Raw genomic sequence first — 19,632 nt, 5'->3', positions numbered from 1 at the left:
ACATGGTTCACTAAATGACCACAATGGCCAGTCTGGATCAGGTTGAAGCCAGAAGCCTGGGATTCCATCTGGATCTCCCAGGTTGGCAGCAGAAGTCCAGTATTTGGGCCACTATTTGTTGTCTTCCAGGATGTACATGAGCAGGGAGCATGCTGGGAAGTGGAAAAGCTAGGACTTGAACCAAGAGCTCTGATGTGATGTGGGTGCTACAGGTGTCAACACCAGCACCTATGTGAAGTCCTGATGTGAAGACTACCGAGGCTGCGATTGCCCCAGGGGGATGGTGGGAAGGGAAATGTGATGAATGATTCGTGATGTCTACCATGGCTGCAGATGTGGGGCATCCTCAGTTCCCTGTGACTTCCTGCCCTGGAGCCAGTCCTGAGCCCATACCCACTAGTCCACATCCGTGGGATACGATGAGGGCCGTGCAAGACCAGAGGCAAGGCTGTGGCTTCTGTTCTGATCCTGGGAATTAACCCCTTCTTTTGCCCCAGTTTGATTGTCCTGGCCCTGTACCCTGTCCCAGGGATGGCTAGGTCTTTCTGTTGCTGCCAGAGCCTCCCTGACTCTGACCCTTCCCCCAGTCATACTGGGTGGCCTGCCCTCTTGCTGACCTGATCTCACACTTCACCTTTTCCAGCTTTCCTGGAAGCTGGGTTGCATACTGGGTCTCCCTTTGAACACACAAATCTCCCTTTGAACATTCCCTGCCTTCCCCAGCCAGGCTCCCATTCCAGAACTCTTCACCCAGTCAAGGCTGCTAACACCCCAACTTCCTGGCCTGTGCTGTCTCCTTAACCTGCCCTAGTTTTCCAAAAATGGAACCCAGGTAATAGAACCTTAAACAAAGGCACATTGGCCAGAGTGTGAAAGACAAAAGTGAGGTCTGCAGGAGACCCTGTGCTGAGACACAGTGGATCCAGAGATGGGTGGTGATTGGAATGGTTGCTTGTGGAGTTTCTCAGTCCCCCAGTCCTGACACGTCACTTCCTGCTGCAGAAGGAACCCGGGCAGAAGGGTGGAGTAGAGGGAAAGTTCTCTGGACTGGGTTAGGAGTGTTGATATGACTGGCACCTATTGGACAGTCAACCCACAGGAGGAAGCTGCACAGCAACCCAAGCCTGTGATGCACCAAAGCTGAGAGCTCATCTGATATTGATGAGCAGCTCCCAGAAGGGAGTCACTTGGGCGGCTCCACTGGCTTCCTGTAGGAGGTAAGGGGAGAAAAGAATCAGGGGAAAGCCCTGGCACAGGCAGGTGTCTGCTGGGAACCGCCACAGGATGGGAAAGGAGCTGCCAACCTGAGGTGGCTGTGGGTGAGTCGGAATGGAGGCAGATTTTCTGCAGCCTCAGGAACCCCAGTGGGGAGTGTGAGGTTGGGACCACCCGGTTAGAGGGGTAGAGGAGTCCTCCTGGAAGACAGCAGGAATGAGGGGAGGAAGGGAAAGGGCTGTGACCCCTCCCAGTGGAAGAAGAAGAAACAGGACCCGCAAGGCCACTCTCAGAGACAGGACCAGGAGGCAAGGGTGCAGCAAGGACGACAGGGCTCGGAAGGACCCAAGGCTTGAATCATTGGTGCTGTAGGGACAAAGTGAGAGCAGACCAGTGGGATGGAGGTGGCCTGGGAGGTGAGTTGATGTCTACACTGCTAATGTCTTCTCAGGGAAGCCCTTGTGCTGACAAGTCTGCAGCATGCCGCCCCTGGGTGCTCAGAACCCTGCACTCTGCTTCTAAGTGCATGGCAGCCCCCCCACCCCCAAACCCCTGACACAAACACCCTGACCTCTCCCTGGCAGGGAAGACAGCTGTGTGCATGTCAGGAGCCAGCGGGCTGGGAGGGTGGCACTCAGCTCTGTGGGACTCACCCTTCCGCTCCGTCATGCTTTCGCCCTTCAATGGAATAAGCCGGATTATAGCGTGTTTTCTAACGGAGAGACAGCTTTTGAAACCTCATTCTCTCTCCTAGGTGGGAGGAGATAACTTATTGAAGGCATTTGCTGCCTTACGAGGCTTTTAAAGGGCTTTGCTCTTGACTGATGTGCGTTCTGCCTGTTGGCTATGGGGACATGGAAACGTGACTGTGTCTGAGGTTCCAGGCTCTCCCCTGGGGGAAGGAAATGATTGGGAAGAGAAGAGTGGCTCTCTGGGGTTTACCCGCCTGTGGCTCCTGTGGTCAGGAGCTCTCCCAGCAACAACAGGTCCTTTGCCAGGCTGAAGAAGAAAGCAGCTTTCTGGTCAACATCGGCTGTATCAGTTCTGAAGTGTGGGAGAGGCTACTGGAGGCTGGGGGCTCGGGGGTCCAGGTTCTCATCTTCCAACCCATGGAAGAATTAGAGGCTGAGACGTGGATTGAGGGGTAGCAATATGGGGCTCTGGAGTGAGCAGTACCTGCCAGGTGCTGGTCATCCCTTGATCAAGAGACAGGGCATTGTGCTCCAGGTGGGGTTATCCAGGGTTGCAGAGATTTCTGGGTCCAGGAGCGAGGCGAACTCCTCATTTCCGGAAGTCTCATAGCATCAGGTGCAGGATGGGAGTGGGTGTTGGCCATGGACATTTGATGACAGTATTATAAAGACCATAGGTCATCTTGGGTGGATATTTCCAGCCAGTGCTGGTTCCCGTTTTGGCCACAGGAGGGGATTGATTGGCAGCCCTGGGTGGACACACATTTCCTATGCTGTGTCTCTGGTACCTGCTGCCCCCTAACCTGTGTTGTAGGGCAGGCTTCTTTTCATCTCTGGGCCTTCATCACGTTAATGTTCTTTTTCATGGAGAGCAGACCCTCAGAGAGCTCTCCAGCCTCCTTATTTATAATGGAACTTCGGAAAGCCAGAAATGAGTGATCATACATTTGTTTACAGAAAGGGGCGGCAGAGCAGAACCTCAGGTGGTTCCCGATGACAAGGAGGGAGGAGGCAATGCCCAAAGAGACACTAAGGAGGCCGGAAGGACTGGGAAACAAGGAGGAAGTCTGTGAGGATTGAGGGTCCCTGTCCTGCCAGCTCTGGTGTTTCCTGGGGCTGTTGGTGGAGTGGCTGGCTCAACCAGGCTTCAAGAAACATCAACAAGCTAAAGCCAGGAGGGAGGGATACTCAAAGCCACATCACTGCCGCCCATATGTTTGTGTGCTTATTTACTTTAAAAATCAAAGACGAAACAGCTTATCCCACCCAAGAAAGAGGCTCATGCTTATAAACAGCTTTAAGGGAGTGATCTCAAGGCTCCAGCTACAGAGGCAGGGAGGTGGGGAGAGGGTTGTAGGCAGGGACCCCAGGACAGGACAGAGGTGGAGAGAGACTGTTGGGGGAAGTGCTGTGCAGACTGTGGGAAGATCATCCAGGGAGCAGGGCTCAGAGAGGAGGACCAAGGGCAGCATATGAAAGAGAAAATGGAAAATGGAAACTTGGCGAAGGTTTGTAGAAGAGCACAGCCAGCGTCATCGGCGTGTGATGCAACAGATGGGAATGCTGCCACGTGGAAGAGGAGCTGGACAGGTGGGGCTGGCAGGACTCCCCACTTCCCAAGATAGGCGGGGGTCCAGTGTGGTGGAGCAGGAGTCCAGGGCTCTGCAGCATGCAGACTCCCTGCTGAGCCATAAACAAACAGCACTTTTGTTAATAGGAGACTGTGAGGGTCACCAAGGTCCCCAATTCACAGGGTGAGCTTTCTGAAAAGACTGAAGAATTAGCCAGTTGTTTTCCTTGCCTAGGGAGAACTTGGCACAAATTCTTTGCTTTCCAAGCATGGTGTTTGGGAACCCACTGGCAGGAAAGACTCCCCCCGCCCCAGTGCGCATTTGCATCACAGTGCAGGAATCAGGATCCATGTTACTCCCCTTTCCTTGCCCCTTTTGTCATCGCTGGGGATTCCCTGGCAGCCCTGGGCACCAGGTCAGGTTGTTTGCAGGACTCCCAAGGGACCAGAGCAGCTGCTTTTGTGGGTGGCTGGAGCTGCCAGGCACCATGCTTTAACACGAACAACCCAGCTGCATCCCTGCGCTCCAAGCCCTTGTTGTCCCGGCAACCTCAGGTGTGAGATCTGCAGATTTCTGTTCTAAACAAGAGGTGCTTAGGAACCAGAGGAGGACAGGTAGATTGTGTGGGGATGAGCTATAGACAGACTCAAGAAGGATGATGAGGCTTTGTCACTTGCTTTTCTTCCCTGGGCAGCAGAGGATGTCTTTTTCCTAGTGAATATAAACTGGTTGAAATCTGTGTACTTGGAGATGTTAGGCTGAGAATACATTCCAGGAGGCAGGCATGCAGCACCTGCCTAGTACCTGCCTCACTTTCCTCAGAGCCTCACACCACCTGCTTTCAACCCAGACTACCTCTAGGAGCTATTTTGATTTATTTAGAGAAGACAGGAAGGGAAGGAGGGAGACACCGTTCTGGTTAATTTGAGTATATTACAGTGAGGGCTTGGACATGGGCGTTGTGGTGTGGGCTGGAAATCTGAGGCATGAAGCTTGGAACACAACGGGAAGCGCTCAAGGAAGCGGCTCGCAGGTTTCCTTCTAGGTCCGGGACTCCTCTTCCAGCTCCTCTCTGGGTTCAAGTGGAGGTTCCTGTCCCCTGGCCAGGCAGCCTCTTGTTCCCTGCCAGCCAGGGATGTCTGGGTCATCTTCTGATCTTGTGGATTTTCCCTCCAGCCAGAGCCATTCAGTTGGTCCCGGGAGAGACCCAGGCATTTGTTGCTTGGCTGTCAGCAGCTCAGTGCTTTTGTGGTTCCTACGTGCACCCGGCAGGCAAATCACACCCGCGCTCAGGATGTCACACGTTCCTAGCAAAACCCCAGCCAGTCATTAGCAAGGATTTAACTCTGCCCACTCCACATAAATCACCATTACCCATCCATTTGTGTCTCTGACACTCACTATGGCTGTGCTGTCCTTGGCTCCTGCTGGGATTCTGTAATCTGCTCATGCAAGCCTCCCTGAAGAGGCACCAGGCACTTTCTAGAAGGAGGACATGAATGGTGCACTTGCAGTGGCCACAAAGAGGCCGAAGGTGATTGTGGTGGCCTCACTCAGGCCTTATTAGTTGGGATCAATAATGTCACCTTCATTTCCAAAGACAGTCGTGTTTCTTTCTGAAAGGGCCTCAGCTGTCCAACTTGTCCTCTTTGCCCAGCTTCTGATGGGGAAGGGAAACAGAAACCGGAAGGAACATCTCCAGCTCGTGCCAGGAGTCTGGGGAGAGAACAGCCCAGCTGCTGGCATTGCCCTGAGGCCAGCATGGATCTCACTGGAAGGAAGGTTTCCTTTCTGGGGACAGAAGTGAGGTGTATGCGCAAGGGAGGTAGGGCAATAGTGAAATCTATGCAACATGGAATTTGCTGTTGTGACCATTTTTTTTTTAAATACAGAACGCCTCACAAATTTGCATGCCATCCTTGCGCAGGGTCATGCTAATCTTCTGTATTGTTTCAATTTTAGTATATGCACTGCCGAAGCGAGCATTGTTGTGACCATTTTTAAAGATTTGTGTATTTATTTAAAAGTCAGAATTAGAGAGAGAGAGATCTTCCCTGCACTGGTTCTCTCCCTAAATGACTACAACAGCTGCTAGTGGGAGAGACTGAAGCAAGGAGCCAAGAGCTTCATCTGGGTTTCCCACAAGGGTACAGAGATCCAGGCACTTGGGGCATCTTCTACTGTTGTGTTAGGTACAGTGGCAGCGAGCTGGATCAGAAGTGGAGCAACCAGGACTCGAACCAGCATATATTTGGGGTGCTGGGTTTGCACATGGCAGCTGTACGCACACACTACAGCGCCAGCACAGTTGTGATTTGTTATGTGTAGTTCAGTAGTCTTGCAAGCACTCTCAATGGGGTGTGAATAATCTCTGGAAATCATTTCCTTGGCAAAGCTGACACAAGCGCATCCCAAGTGACTCGCAGTCCTGGGCAGCTGCTGCCATTTTGCATACCGTCTCTGCACTTGCTCTAGGGGAACATTTCAGACAGACTGTGAAGAGCTGTGGCCTGTATACATCATAAGGTCAAACTACCAAAGCTAGGCTCTTGTGTGGAGGGAAGGTTTACTACCATGGGGCAAGCGAGGAGTGGGGGTAGTGCTTGAATCTGCCCTGAGTTCACAATTGGGTGAGCTGATTCTGAGGGGACGGGCTGGAAGCTGGTCTAGCACATTGGTACTCGTCTAGGTTGCTGTCCTGAGAAAGTGGGTGCAGATGCCAGTCCGTAGATGCCTCCCTGTGTGCCTCTGCCTTTGGCTGCATCAGATGTACCAAGAATGAAACTGATGTCATTGTGACCGACTGTTCTTCAAGATTCTGCTTTTGGGGCTAGTGTTGTGGTATGGTATGTTAAGCTGACACTTGCAACATTGGCATCCCATACTGGATTTTCAGTTCAAGTCCTGGATGCCCTACTTCTGATCCAGCTCCCTATTAAGATTCATAGGAAAGTAGCAAGGGATGGTCCAAATACTTGGGTGCCTCCCATACATGTAAGAGACCTGGAGGTGGAGTTTCTGATTCATTACTTCATCCTGGACCAACCCTGCTTTTACAAATATTTGGGGGAGTGTATCAGCAGATGGAAGATCTCTATTGTCACACTATATGTTTGTCACTCTGCTTTTCAAATAAATAAAATAAGTCTTTATTAATAAAAAAGATCTACTGTTCTACTGTTATGTCCTTGGGGAATTGAGTTAAAAGTAGATGTGCTTGATCCCATGTTAATTCTGTCTTTGATATCTTGAGGAGGGGTAATTTTGATATCCATAGCATCTGGTGCTATTTTATATTTCGCCTACAATGTCAGGCTTTCAGTTTCTCCGTGATCTTCTCAACACTTGCTGTTTCTTTTCCTTTCCTTTTATTTTTTTTTCTTGGTAGTATCTGTCCTAAGGAGTATGTGATGTTGGTTGCGTTTTGTTTTGAGAGGCAGAGAGACTGGGGAGGGGACGGCTCCCACTGGCTGGTTCACTACCAACTGTCTGTCAGAGATGGACTAGGCCAGGGCCAACGCCAGAAGCCAGGAACCCAATCTGGGTCTCCCCTGTGGGAAAAAGGAATTCACTGCTTGTGCCACCATGGCTGCCTCCCAGGGTCTGCATTAGCAGGAAGCTGGAGTCAGGAGCCAGGGTTTGGAAATGAACTCCGGCTTCTTAGCTGCTGGCTAAATGCCTGCTCTAGGACTGGTTCCATTGTTAAGAAGAAAAAATTAGTAAAAACAGTGAACAATATATCCTACAATATCTCAGTTTTTAGAAAAATAGGTATAAATCAGGAAACACTGGCATTTGCCTTTGTACACCTGCTGTCAAACCTACATCACAACAAACACCAAACAGTATGGGCCCAGTACCAGTGCAACCTAGGCTAAAACCTTCAGTGAGCTTACATTCCATTTTCTCTTTGTCAATCGCAGGTAGGGCACCTACTTGGAGACCTAGGACTGTCACCTAGGACTGACCAGCTGTGTACATTAGGGTCATGTGTGTGTGATCCAGGTGTTCCAGGTACCTCTCTCTGGCATTACACGGCCTCCATTAAGGTCGCCTGTGCTTGTCGGCTGCAGGAGAACAGCAGGTCATCCTGGAGAGGTGTTCTTGTAGGTGTGATGGAGGAAACTCCAGGAGGAAGATTTCAATATCTTTTCTCGGTGCAGACTCAGCAGCAGTTGTAAAGCTTGCAGGTGGCTATTTGTAAGAACCCAGAAAGAACAGAAACAAGAAGTAAGTGATCCCCAAACAGTATTCCCGGAGTCTTGGCTGCTTGGTGGCTGGGGTCCCCAGCGCAGGCAGAAAGCCACAGAACTGGACTATTCCAGGCAAATTTTCAAGTAGCCGTGCTTCTAACCATGATTATCAAGACAGTTCACAGGACTGGCAGCTCAGAGGGCTGTGTCCAGCACAAGTTACTGCCTAAAGACAAGGCGAGAACTTGAGTGAAGCCTGGACGCTGCTCTTGGTGGGATGGTGGGTGGGGGCATTGCTAGCGGGCCCCCTAAAGGTACATTGATTGCTTTCAACCTGGAGGTGCTATAAAGTTTCTGCATGCAAATATGGCCTGGAGAAGAGGGTGGGGATGGGCGTCCCTGTTTACCTAGCAAGTGCTTCTCTCCAGGTTCACTTGACTGTCCGTCTGATCTTAAGATACCCACTTGAACACGTTCTAGAAACCCAGTTCACAGGCATGGTTCCTCCAAGGACACAATCCTGGTAGATGGCAGAGCTAGGACTCAGCAGAGTCAGGCTGCTGGATGCCTTTGCATCTACCTCTCCAGCTCCAAGTACAGCAGCATTCTGCTTTTACTCTGAGCTCTTCCTACAGAGAGAGGTCCAGGAGATCTCTTTGCATACTGCTGGGGCCTGCCTGCTGCCACTTACCATGATTGCCATGCCTGCCAGTGGGTATCCACGCAGGAGTGGACTGTCTGAGCCCCTGGGAGGGAGACACAAGTCATCAAGGTTGGGGCCTGCTGGGCCCCCCCCGCCACCCATCGGCGTCTCTATGTCTGTGCAGGTCCCGCTGTATCTGGCTTTGTGGTGACAATGCCTGTCTGGGTTGTTGTCTGTTCAGCTCCACCCCCTGTGCTAAGTCATGTAAATGAGCTTGCCTATCCCAGTGAGAAGCTGATTAAGCTGATTTTAATGTGCTCTAAGCTGCCCTAGGCACAGGAGGGAGGCAATAGAGAAGTCCCCAGAATCCTGAGCAGCTTCAGCTCCAAGCACCTTGCTGAGCCCCCTGTTCTGACTATGAACTTAGGAGGCAGCCCAGCTGCTTCCTTAAGCACGTGTCCTGCTCAGGGTTCTCCAAGGCAGACACCAGAATGAAAGAACTTGGAGCCAGCAGAAAAAAAAAAAAATAATTAATTAATTAAAAAAAAAAACCAACCACTGTTGTCAACAGTGTATTTTACAGAGAAAAATAATGTTGTGCCGGATTTTGATATCCCCAGAAAATCGTCAAGTCTGAAGTCCGAGCTAACACATAAAGGTGGTTTATTCAGGTTAACCTAGGTCTCCCAGCCACCTCCGCCAGCCCAGCATGGCTGGAGGAGGAGGGGCAGCCGCAGCCGAGACTGCTGCTGGATCATCAGGGAGGGAAAAAGAGGAGAGAGCCCCCAGGTTGAACAGCCCAGAGGTTCTTACACATTTTAGGCTATTAATTATACAGTCATGATTTAGCAGGCTTCTATTGGTGGGTTTGAAGCAAGCAACTTTCAAAAAGTACAGATTGATGAGCTATAGAGTAGTGGATCTTATCAAGCACCAGGTACCTCCTTCCTGAGGAGTGGTCTGCCTAGGTGATCTGCCAGGTGTCCTGCCAGGTGTCACATAGACTGTCTGGCCTGGAGTTCACACAGCCCCCAGCCAAGCAATTAAGGCAGAATCACAAAAGCAGAAAACATCTAGGTTCTTCAATAACTTCTCTAGTGATGCCCAGTGTGAAATTGCTGGCAAATCCTCCAAAATGTTCATGGAAAACTGAGTAACAACACAGGTTATCTTTGGTGCAAAGAATTCTAAAATCCACACATGTGTAGGTGTGTGTGTGTGGTGGGGGAATCTCTAAAAAGCACATGGAAAATGCATATTAGAAAAAAATATATACATGGATTTCAAAAATACTCTGCACAGATGAAATTTCCTGTTGGGTCAGGCATTGTGTTGTTAAGTCACAACTTGTGACTCCCGCATCCTGTATCAACATGTCTGAGTGTGCATCTCACCTTGGCTTCCAACTGTGTGTGGTTCAGTTTCCTGCTCACGTGTAGAGGAGTCAGCGGATGATGTCCCACCATTGCATCCCTGACACCTATTTGAGGGCCTCGGGGGGAGTGCCTGGCACCTTCCGAATGGACTTTTGGGGAGTGAACGTGAGATTGTTGCAGAGAGTCCTGTGGCAGTATGGAGCACAGCACAGCCGAAGGTCGCACTAAAGCACTAGTTTGAAGTATCCTCTTATTGCACACATACAGGTTATAGACACACCTGCAGGTATACGGGGTACACGCATGTGCACAAGCACACACTCGTGTGAACAAAATGTGCATGCGTTTGTGTAACATACATATGCACACACATGTGCACATGTCACTCCACACGTCTGCATTCTACAGAGCACGCACACATATGTGAGTGCATAGTCATGTTCACACGACCGTAACAAGGGCCAGCAGGCCAGCCCTCTTCCCCCACCAAGTGTTTCTTGGCTAGGGGTGTTTTACATATCCCTGGCTTCTGGAATGTCATGGGGCTGCTTGTGCCCGAGTTCATATCCTCTACTTCTTCTCGGAACTCCCACAGCCTAAGCCTGTTATTCTAGAAGGCTTGCACACATTTTGTGCTTTCACATGTACACATGTGCCCTCCCACAGAGACAGATGGACGTGTCCCCAGGCCGTGAGAAACAAGGGCTGACCCCAGCACTGCTTCAGAGGCTGCCAGGCTGCCATCCTGACGCTGGCCACGCTGGCCTGCCACTGACAAGGACCTCCTTTTCAGACTTTTGTGTTCTCTTCAATGCAACATTTTGAGACGGGACGCTGCATGTCACACAGCTTGACGAGTCGTGAACAGCATTTGTTTTCAGTCACTTACCCGGCTTTGGATTTGCTATGATGTGAGAGAGCAAGACAACGTGTCAGGAAAGGGCTGGGGATCCTGCACCAAATGGAACAGAGATGATTCCCGTGAGACCGCATGGTTAGGAACTTCCCACTCCTGGGCAGCTGCTGCAGCTGGCCCCTGTGCTGTCTGCAGCGGGCACAGGCTGCAAGCCTGGTGGCATTGTTCCTTCTTTGCACAGGACGAATGATCCTGGAGGATAGGGGATGCTTGTCTGCCTTGAGAGCCCCATCTGGGGTCAGCCACCTCTCTTTCTTGTTCCATGCCAGCCATGGGAACTCACTCACCCACCTGGATGCAGGTGTCCCTGGCCCTGAGTGTCTCTCTGTCCATCGTGCTTTTTCTGATCTTCTCTGCCCCCGGCACAGTAAACTCTGCCATGCTTGTAATTCTGTGTTCATGTGTTCTGTTCACACTATTCAGTAGACCTCCACGGGATTATAGTTGCCCCCCGGAGGGGGGGGTAAGGACCTAGTTTCTTACACATCACTGCATCAGCATTTACTCAAGCAAAGACTGTGGTGGACTTGGCTCAGTAAATATTCCTGCTGTGTGGATAAATTCCTAAATGCATGCAGACTGACTGTCCCAGGAGCAGGGCTTCTGCTGCATGAGGGGCTGTGCCTGGCACTGCCCTGGGAGCCTCAGGGAGCTGGGCTTCTGCTCCAAGGAGTTAGACTCAGGGGGCAGACACTGGGAGTTGGAATTCTACTTCTGAGTCTAGGTGTGAATCCTTTGGTGTCATTTTAAAAATATTTATTTCTACTGGAAAGGCAGCTTTATAGAGAGAAGTTGAGACAGAGAGAAAATGATCTTCCATCTGCTGGTTCATTCCACAAGAGGCCGCAATGCTCGGAGCTAAGCCTGTCCAAAACCAGGATCCAGGAGTCTCCTCTGGATCTCCCATGTAGGTGCAGGGTTCCAAGGCTCTAGGTCATATTCCCCATCTCTCCCAGGCTGCAAGCATGGAGCTGGATGGGAAGTGGAGCAGCCAGTATCCCTGTGAAATAACGGTGGTTGCATACAGAGGATTAGCTAGTTGAGCCATTGTCCTGACCCCAGATTGGTGGTCATTTTTGCAAGGAATTGTAGCTCTCTGAGCCTCAGTTCATGATCTGTGAAATGGGATAACATTGGCTACTTGGCTGAGCTGAGGGGATGATAAGAGCCCATGCAGGTGCAGTGTCACACAGTTGTACTTGGCACTTCGAATGCACCACAGCCATGCCAGCTGCTGTTGAGATCAACATAAAAAGCTGTGTGAGGTTTGACAAAAGTGTAGCAGATCTCTGCCTGTCTGCAGCTGCAGATTTGTGTAAAATGCTGAGTCAGGTGAAGGGCAGATGCTTTCTAGGTGCAGTGTCTATGTGGTGAGAGGCTGTAGGATCAGAGAAAGGTTTCCAGGAGCAGGCGGGCAAAGTCAAACCTAGAAAGTAAGCAACCGGATCCGGCGTGGTAGCTTAGCGGCTGAAGTCCTCGTCTTGCACACACGAGGATCCCGTATGGGCACTGGTTTTAATCCCAATGGCCCTGCTTCCCATCCAGCTCCCTGCTGTAGTCTGGGAAAGCAGCCGAGAATGGAACAAGGACTTGAGCCATTCTCTGCTGCTTTCCCAGGCACATCATCAGGGAGCCGGACTGGGACTATAACAGCCAGGACTGGAACTGGTGCCACACCTGGCTCTTCTGGCACAGGCTGGTGTGGGCCTGTGCTTGGGCTGGGAGAGGAAAATCCAGGGTGACTGAATGATGTTGCTGGTGGAACAGTCAAGGGGGTGGGGAGAAGAAATTTCTAGAATGTGTGCTGCCACTGATGGCAATTGTCCTGTTTGTGAGAAGACTGAACTGTGCCTTAGAAATGCATCCATCCTTGGTGACCCTGCAGAGGACTCCCAATCCAGGTCAGAGAGGGGACAGCCCTACCCAGTCCTGTACAGGTGGCAGGGAACTAATAGGGCGGCCAGGGCAGGGGACAGGGGCTGGGCTCTAGAGACCCGAAAGTGCCATGGAGTAAGAAGTGAGACTTCCTTCAACTGAAGGCTTTAAGAAAAACAGAAGAGTCAGGGAAGACTGACGGGAGACCCAGCCGCAGTGGGCGGCTTTTAGGGGACGAGCCTCCTTGAAGCATCACAGCCATTCCCGCTGGCAGTGCAGCCTGCCAGTGTGCATCCAGCAGAGTAGGAGCACGGCACTCACTAGGCACGATTTAAAGCTGAGGTCTGCTGATTCCTGCCCAGCAAGTGATAGGGGCGAGAGCAAGTCACTCAGCTTTCCTGAGCTTTCAGTGTCCCAATCCTCCACGCACTTGGGGTTAGCAGAACTCATCTACACAGACATGGTACCTGATAGGCCCTCAATAAACAGCTGACTTGCAATGATAGCAGTAGGCCCTGCCACACCAGACGGCTAGAGAGGGCTTGTCCTTCATGCAAGGTCTCTGGTGGCCATGGTCTTGACTGGCCAGCTTGCAGCTGTGAAACCTTATGACCTTATATTTAGGGAAACAGACATCATGTGATCACGGTTTCTACTGGTAATGTGATTGCTGCCAAGTTCTTTCTGCATCCTGGCTATATTGCACATCCTTGAGAAGCAATTCTCAGTGTGGTTCCTGGACCAACAGCACTTGGTAGCATCAGGAAACATGTTGAAAATGGAAATTGCTGGGCTCCTTTCCAGTCTTTCCTGAAGGAAACCCTCTGGGGTACTAACTGCAAGCAGAGTGGGTGTTTTGGTGAGACCCTCAGGTGATGCTATGAGAGCTGAAGTGACAAGTGCTCACTTAGCATGACCAACAGAGCTGTGTGTGTGTGAGGACCATGCTGGGGGGCAGCCTGACGTCCAGGGGACACCAAGCCAGGGACACCCAAGCTTTAGCAAAGATGTTTTTGTTGTTTCTGACCCACATACCCCAGCCTGTTGAAACCATCCGTTTAGTAAGATGAGCAAGCTGTGCTGTGTGGATTCACACACCGTGTTGCAGGTGTGGGATGCCAGGTAGCAGATCAGTTCATTTAACTCCCGTAGTGGAAGGCACTGCCAGTAGCTTCCTTCTTAGCATGGGAAAAGCTCAGAATGAAAGTCTTAGCTGACTTTTTCAAATTGGTTTCTAATTCCTGAGAAGAGTTGGGGCTCTTAGAATCATTTTCCATAACTGTGTCTTGGAAAAGGCAGCCTCAGGGATGGGGATGGATGTAGTTTCGAAGGGCGTCATTTGAGTCAGGCCTAGAATTCTGAATCCAAGTTCAGAAAGATCTTCCATAGAGAGTGGCCTGTAGTGCCCTGGCCCTGGCTGCCCCTGGGTGACTCCCCAGACCAGAGGCTGCCACTCAACTTCCCTGCCTGGCATTAATGGCTGCATATCTGTTCTGTTTAACTTGGGCCTATGTGCTGCAGGTCTCAGCCACATGTTTCTAATTTGTTTGCAGTTCTCTTTTGAGCATATATTGGGGGAAACACCCTGCAGGTCCCCAGCTTTAGGATCTGTGTTTACAAGGTTGCTTTCCTCCAACAGGGACATGGGCTATTCCACCAGGAAGTGAAACCAGAGACTGGAACAGGAAGTGAGGGCTCTGGGACAGACATGAGGTGGAGGTGTGCAGTGTGAGCTCAGACGAGAGGTGGAGGTGACGTGAGGTGGAGGTGACGAGGTGGAGCTGTGCAGTGTGAGCACAGACGTGAGGTGCGGGGTGCAGTGTGAGCTCCTCTGAGACTAAGCACAGACATCACATGTTCTCCACAAACAGGCCCCAAACACGGTCCCTGCTCCTTCCTTACCCAGACTGTTCACTCCATGTAAGAGTATGGTGTGGTGTGCAGCCTCCTTGCTTACCTCCTTGCTATCTCATTCCTTCTCCCACCCACAGGTCTCCCTTGCTCCTTCAGGGTGGGCTCAAAGATGAACACCAGGAAAACAGCCTGAATCGCAATCCCTCAATTTTGACCCATTTTTCCTGTCACAGAAGACAATTTTTTTTCTCCCACTTACACAAGCTTCCTGAAAAGTCAAGTGGTTTGAAGTTTTTGTATGCATTTTAAATAGAGGCAGAAGTCAAGAGAGGATTTGTTTTTCAGAACTTGAATGCTGCATTTTGCTTTTCCTGGGGCCAAGCAGGACCAGGCTGCAGCACCAGCTTGTAGGCGTGAGAGTCAGGACAGGGTGTGGGCAGCACCTCGCTGGGCTAAGATGCAGCACCTATCAGTGAGTGCTGAAACTGCAGGTGGGCTATGCCAACTTTGGCATGTGTGAGGGTTGGGTTTGGGTATAGGACAGACTGGGCTAGGTGCCAGCACCTACTGGTCTTCCTGAGAGCCAGAATAGGTGTAAGACAAGTCAGACTAGGCCACAGTGCCTGTGTTCATATGAGGTTCATATGAGGGCCAGGAGAGTGGTGGGCAAGCTGGGTTAGGCTGTGGCTCCCACCAACAAGAGCCATAATAGGTACAGGGCAGTCAGGTTTGGCCATAGTACCCACCAGTGAGTGTCAGGACTTGGGGCCAGCCATGTCAGGATGGGGCTGTAGCACCCACTGGCACATGTGAAATATTGGGCTGGGAGTGGACCTGGTAGGGAAACTTGGGAAATTCATCTGCTGGTGAGCATAAGAGGCAAACCAAGCCAGGACAGGGTGCAGCTTCCAGTAGCGTGTGTAAACTGGGTTGGTCTGAGACATAGGGCTCAGGGCAAACTGACTAGGCAACTGCAAACTGATATGTTTGTTGATCAGTGTAGGTGGCAAACTGAACCTGACCTTGCACTAGCAGGTGCATAGAAGAAGCCTGAGGTCATCACAGGTGGGGTTTATTGAGGGACCCCCCAACTAGATGGTTGGACTCAAATCCCAGCTATGGGGAAAATTACAGTTAATGTGGTCCAACCTTAAAGTACATGTGTTAGGACTGGGCCTCCTCAGTTGTTGATGCCTGTGCAATGGTTAACATGGCTAATAGCACACAGAGAACCTGACGGCCAGCTGATCTGGGCCAGTGGAGGATGTTGAGCCGGAGAATAGAAAACAGGAAAGGTTGGACCACTCTCCTGGTCAGCATGTTCTGAGGCCTGTAGATGCATACTTGGTCAGCCAATAGGCCTTGGAAAGATTTTCTCAACCCTGGTGCAATGAAGCCAATGTTATCTCAGAACTATCCAAACCACTCAAGTAACAACACCCTTAGAACACTCTTCTCCACATCAGGGTCTCTAAGGTGTCATAAAATCACCGTCCCCCTGTCCCTGGTGATGATGGAGTTTGACAAGGGTGGATCTCTCCCTTTTCCTCCCTGGGGACACAGGAGAAAAAAAAAAATGAACATTTGTTCTACCCACCTTTCTCCACACCTCGACCATTTCCCACCCTAATCAGAGTCCCACATGGGTATTCATCCCTGTCAACTATGTAAGCAATGTTGAAATTAAATCAAATTATAAGTTTTCATTCATTTGAAAGGCAGAATCATACAGAGAGAAAGAGAGGCAGAGATCTTCCATCTGTTAGTCCACTCCCCAAATGGCTGCAACAGCCAGGAATGGGCTAGATTGAAGCCGGGAGCCTGGAGCATCTTCCATGTCTCCCATGTGGATGCCAGGGGCCCAGCAACTAAGCCATCTTCTGTTGCCTTTCCAAGGGTCTTAGCAGAGAGGTGGACCACAAATGGAGCTGCTGGAACTCAACTCAGTGCCCATATGGGATATTAGTGCAATAGGTGGCAGCTTAACTGGCTATGCCACAGGGATGTCCCCTAGGCTTACTTTATTAAACAAATTTTTATTATTTATTTGCCTGTATTTAATGGTGTTGGTTCTACAAAGTGTGCCCATTGCTCATTTATTTTTCCATCCAACAATTACAAGGGGACTTAGAAGTTAATGGCAAACAGAATAACAGGTAAGTTGGTACAAAAACAAACAAATGAACAAACAAAAAATACCTGAAATTGTGTTTGTATTTTATCTGTTTTGATCATTACTGCCTTCTTGTCTCTAACCAACGCTTATACATAAGTACGGCAAAAAAGTTCACGGCAAATGTGGGTCATGAAAATCTGTGCTTGGAGTTAAAACTATTTTTTCCACCAAAATAAACTTACCCTGTAGTTCTATTTTCCTAAACGCTTTCTGAAGTAGGTTCATGCTGTGCTTTCTGGATTTTTCTGTTTTTGAGTTTCATGTTGAAGGTGAAGACTCTTTCCTCTCCTTGACATTCTATTCCCCAGCCTGCCCACATGTGGCCAGCCCAGCCCACAACCCTTTTGGATTGGGTCAGGAGCCGCAGTTGGCACTGTGCGCAGTACCCTGCATTAGGCCTGGTCTCCGGAGGTATGAATTTGGGTACCATGTCCCTTGAGGCCATGATTGTCATGCTGTACCCTCGGCTGGCCCCGCAGGAAGCCCTGGGCTGGGAGAACACTTTGTCGGAGCTGCCTATAGGTTAGAAGGCATTGGCTTTGTACCCCTACAGAATTGTCAATCAATGGGACTTGATCTTGGGCCAAGAGAGAGTTACAGAAAGACACAGCTGTGAGCTGATTCCAGCTGTGGGGGGCAAAGGTTGGGGTTAGGTTAGGAGTTAGAGGTGGGGATGGCGGGTCTCTTGGGTGTCATGCAGCAGCTGCATCCACTCCCTCTACTGCGACCATTTCCCCTGTCCTATAGTCTTCCCCATCTCTGTTGGCAGAAACCTGATTTTGCAGTCCTGCCTGTGACCCTGAGCTCTTCTACATCTGCTTAAACCTTAATATCTTAACAATTTGAGCATTATAAAATATATTGAATACTCTGTCTATTTCATCTTCCTGAGGAAGTTGCTCCTAGAACCTTCTGAGCTGCCCTGTCCTTCCCCATACAGGGAAAAGGGGATCCCTTTAGTAACATCATTTTTGAATAAACAGAGCAAACCAACACCTAAGCACCATATGAGTTATCACTCCATGGTACCATGTGAGTAATCACTCCATGGTACCATGTGAGTTATCACTCCATGGTTTTTAGTGTATTCAGAGCTCTGTGGTTAATGCCACTGTGAAATTTCAGAGCGTTTTTTATCTTCCTTAGGGGTTTGGGGGGAAGCAATGCCCCTGAGTGGTCTTACCACCCTGGCTTGCTTCTGCAGTCCCTTGCTTCTGCTTCTCTCTCTGTAGCTGTCCCTCTTCGACAGGTACATATAAATGGCCATGACATGTGGCCTCTATGACTGGATTCCTTCACTGAGTGTGAGATTTGCACCATGCACCTAAGTCTCAGCAGGCGTCAGTGCTCGATTCTCTCCATGGACAAGCAGCCTTCTTGTATGTGGGTAGATCATGGTTGTTTATGACTCAAGCCAAGGGGATTCCCTAGATATTATGAATAAAACTAACACCAACATGAATGCACAGATTCTGTGGAAACGTATGCCCTAGTTTCTTGTGGGGATAGAGCAAGACGCAGAATCACAGGGTCATATGATAATTCTGTATTTACAGTATTTTTCTATTCCTATCAACATGACACAGGCTTGTTTCTCTACATCCAGTGTTTTTGTTTTCACCCTGCAGTCTTTGTGTCTGTAACCCTGCCCATATGGTCAGCATGAAAGGTCTGGAAATTCTTTGGTCCGGTCCTGCCAGGGAAAGCACAGACAGGACTCAAGACAGTTAGTAAATCTATAGCCAGTTTTTAAGTTGATAATTTTGTATGGCCTGCAAATGATGTTATAAATATCCAAATGATCCTTGGCAGGAAAGAAAAAAGGTTTTCACTCATGAAGAAGTCCATCCGTTTTACGTTGCTTTCAAATAATCTTTTGGTTTCATTTGGTTTTCTTTGTAATTTTCCTACCATATTTTCTACTTATTTCCATCCTAGTTTCCTTTTTTTTTCTGTTGACTTTGGGTTTAGTTTGCTGTTTTTCCAGTATTTTAAAATCGGTGTATTTGAAAGGCAGAGAGAGAGATCTTCTGTCCCCCAATTCGCTCCCACAAATGGCCGACAGAACTCCCTCGGGGGGGTCCCCCAAGTCCTCATGCCATCCCCAGCCTTCAGGGGTGCATGTCAAGCAGGAAGCTGGAACCCCAGGCACTCCACTGAAGGGGCACAGCTGCTTTCATGACCTCTTCAAGCCTGCTGCCAGCGCCTCCGTCTCTTCGAAACAGCACCCCCACCTCTGCCTCAGGACCCCACCTGGTGCATTTCTGGTTCAGGAGAGTTGTGCTTCCAACAATTCTGGGAGAAGACTGCAGGCCTCCCTGTCACCTGCAGAGGGCCACAGGCCTTTCCCCCAACTACCCTGCCTCCCTGGCATTTCTCCCAGTGCCCCTTGCTCAGGTTCTCTCTACCCACAGCCCCCAACATTCTTGCCCTGCTCCCGGAGTCCTTCAAACGCCAACAGCCCAGCCTCTGGCCACCATCTTGCTTCACCCTTCCTCTCGAGAAAACCATGAGAGAAGCTTTTAACAAGAGGTTCCTTCTGTCCCAGCTGGCATTCTGTTTAAGAGGAATGGAGAGAAGAGCTAGGCAAATGTTAAAAGAAGCTTCCAAGCCTGAGACTTGGAAAGCCAGGCTTGGGGTGCAGACCCCTCTCCCCACAACAAGTGAGGCAAGTGTTCTTGGCTGGGGATTCTTCATGGTTCTGTGCAGTGATGTCACCTGCCCTTTGGCGGTGGGGGCGGGGGGAGAAAGGACGGACCAGGCCACTGGGGTGGAAGGCAGATCAGACCAGCAGCTGGCCTTTGGCCTTCAGGGGAGGGATCCCGGAGAAGCCCACTCTGTGGCCTGTTTCCGTGGCAGCCTGGCATCCAACCCTCTCCCATGTTGTTTGTCAGGGTATCCTGTGCTATGGCAGTGACAGTTAAGGAATAAAACTGACAGCCAAACACAGCGTCCCTGAGGCTAGAGGTGTTAGGCAGAGGACAATGAAGTGACACTCAAAGCCTCATTTTAGTCCTGGCAGGCACCACCCACAGATCCCTTTACTACCTGTCTATTGCCTAGAAGTGACGTCAGAGAGCCAGGAAAAGAGGGACCAGGGCCCTGACAGCTGAAATCAGAG

The 19,632-nt window shown here is 50.2% G+C and overlaps 1 protein-coding gene and 1 non-coding gene across 2 annotated transcripts in view; one reads left to right on the top strand and one right to left on the bottom strand.

The window, feature by feature from the left end:
• THSD4 (thrombospondin type 1 domain containing 4) overlaps positions 1-19,632 on the top strand; it is a 324,275-nt gene that overhangs the window by 116,769 nt on the left and 187,874 nt on the right. The window lies entirely within an intron of this gene.
• On the bottom strand, positions 5,361-5,462 carry LOC121149550. Its single transcript, XR_005882706.1, has one exon. It is a non-coding gene; the product is annotated as a U6 spliceosomal RNA (small nuclear RNA).

Source organism: Ochotona curzoniae, unplaced genomic scaffold (genome assembly GCF_017591425.1).
Source record: "Ochotona curzoniae isolate NIBS_2020 unplaced genomic scaffold, NIBS_Ocur_1.0 scaffold_4701, whole genome shotgun sequence".
Taxonomy (NCBI): Eukaryota; Metazoa; Chordata; class Mammalia; order Lagomorpha; family Ochotonidae; genus Ochotona; species Ochotona curzoniae.
The sequence above is the reverse complement of the archived record's forward strand: the minus strand, read 5'-3'. Positions and strand labels throughout refer to the sequence as shown.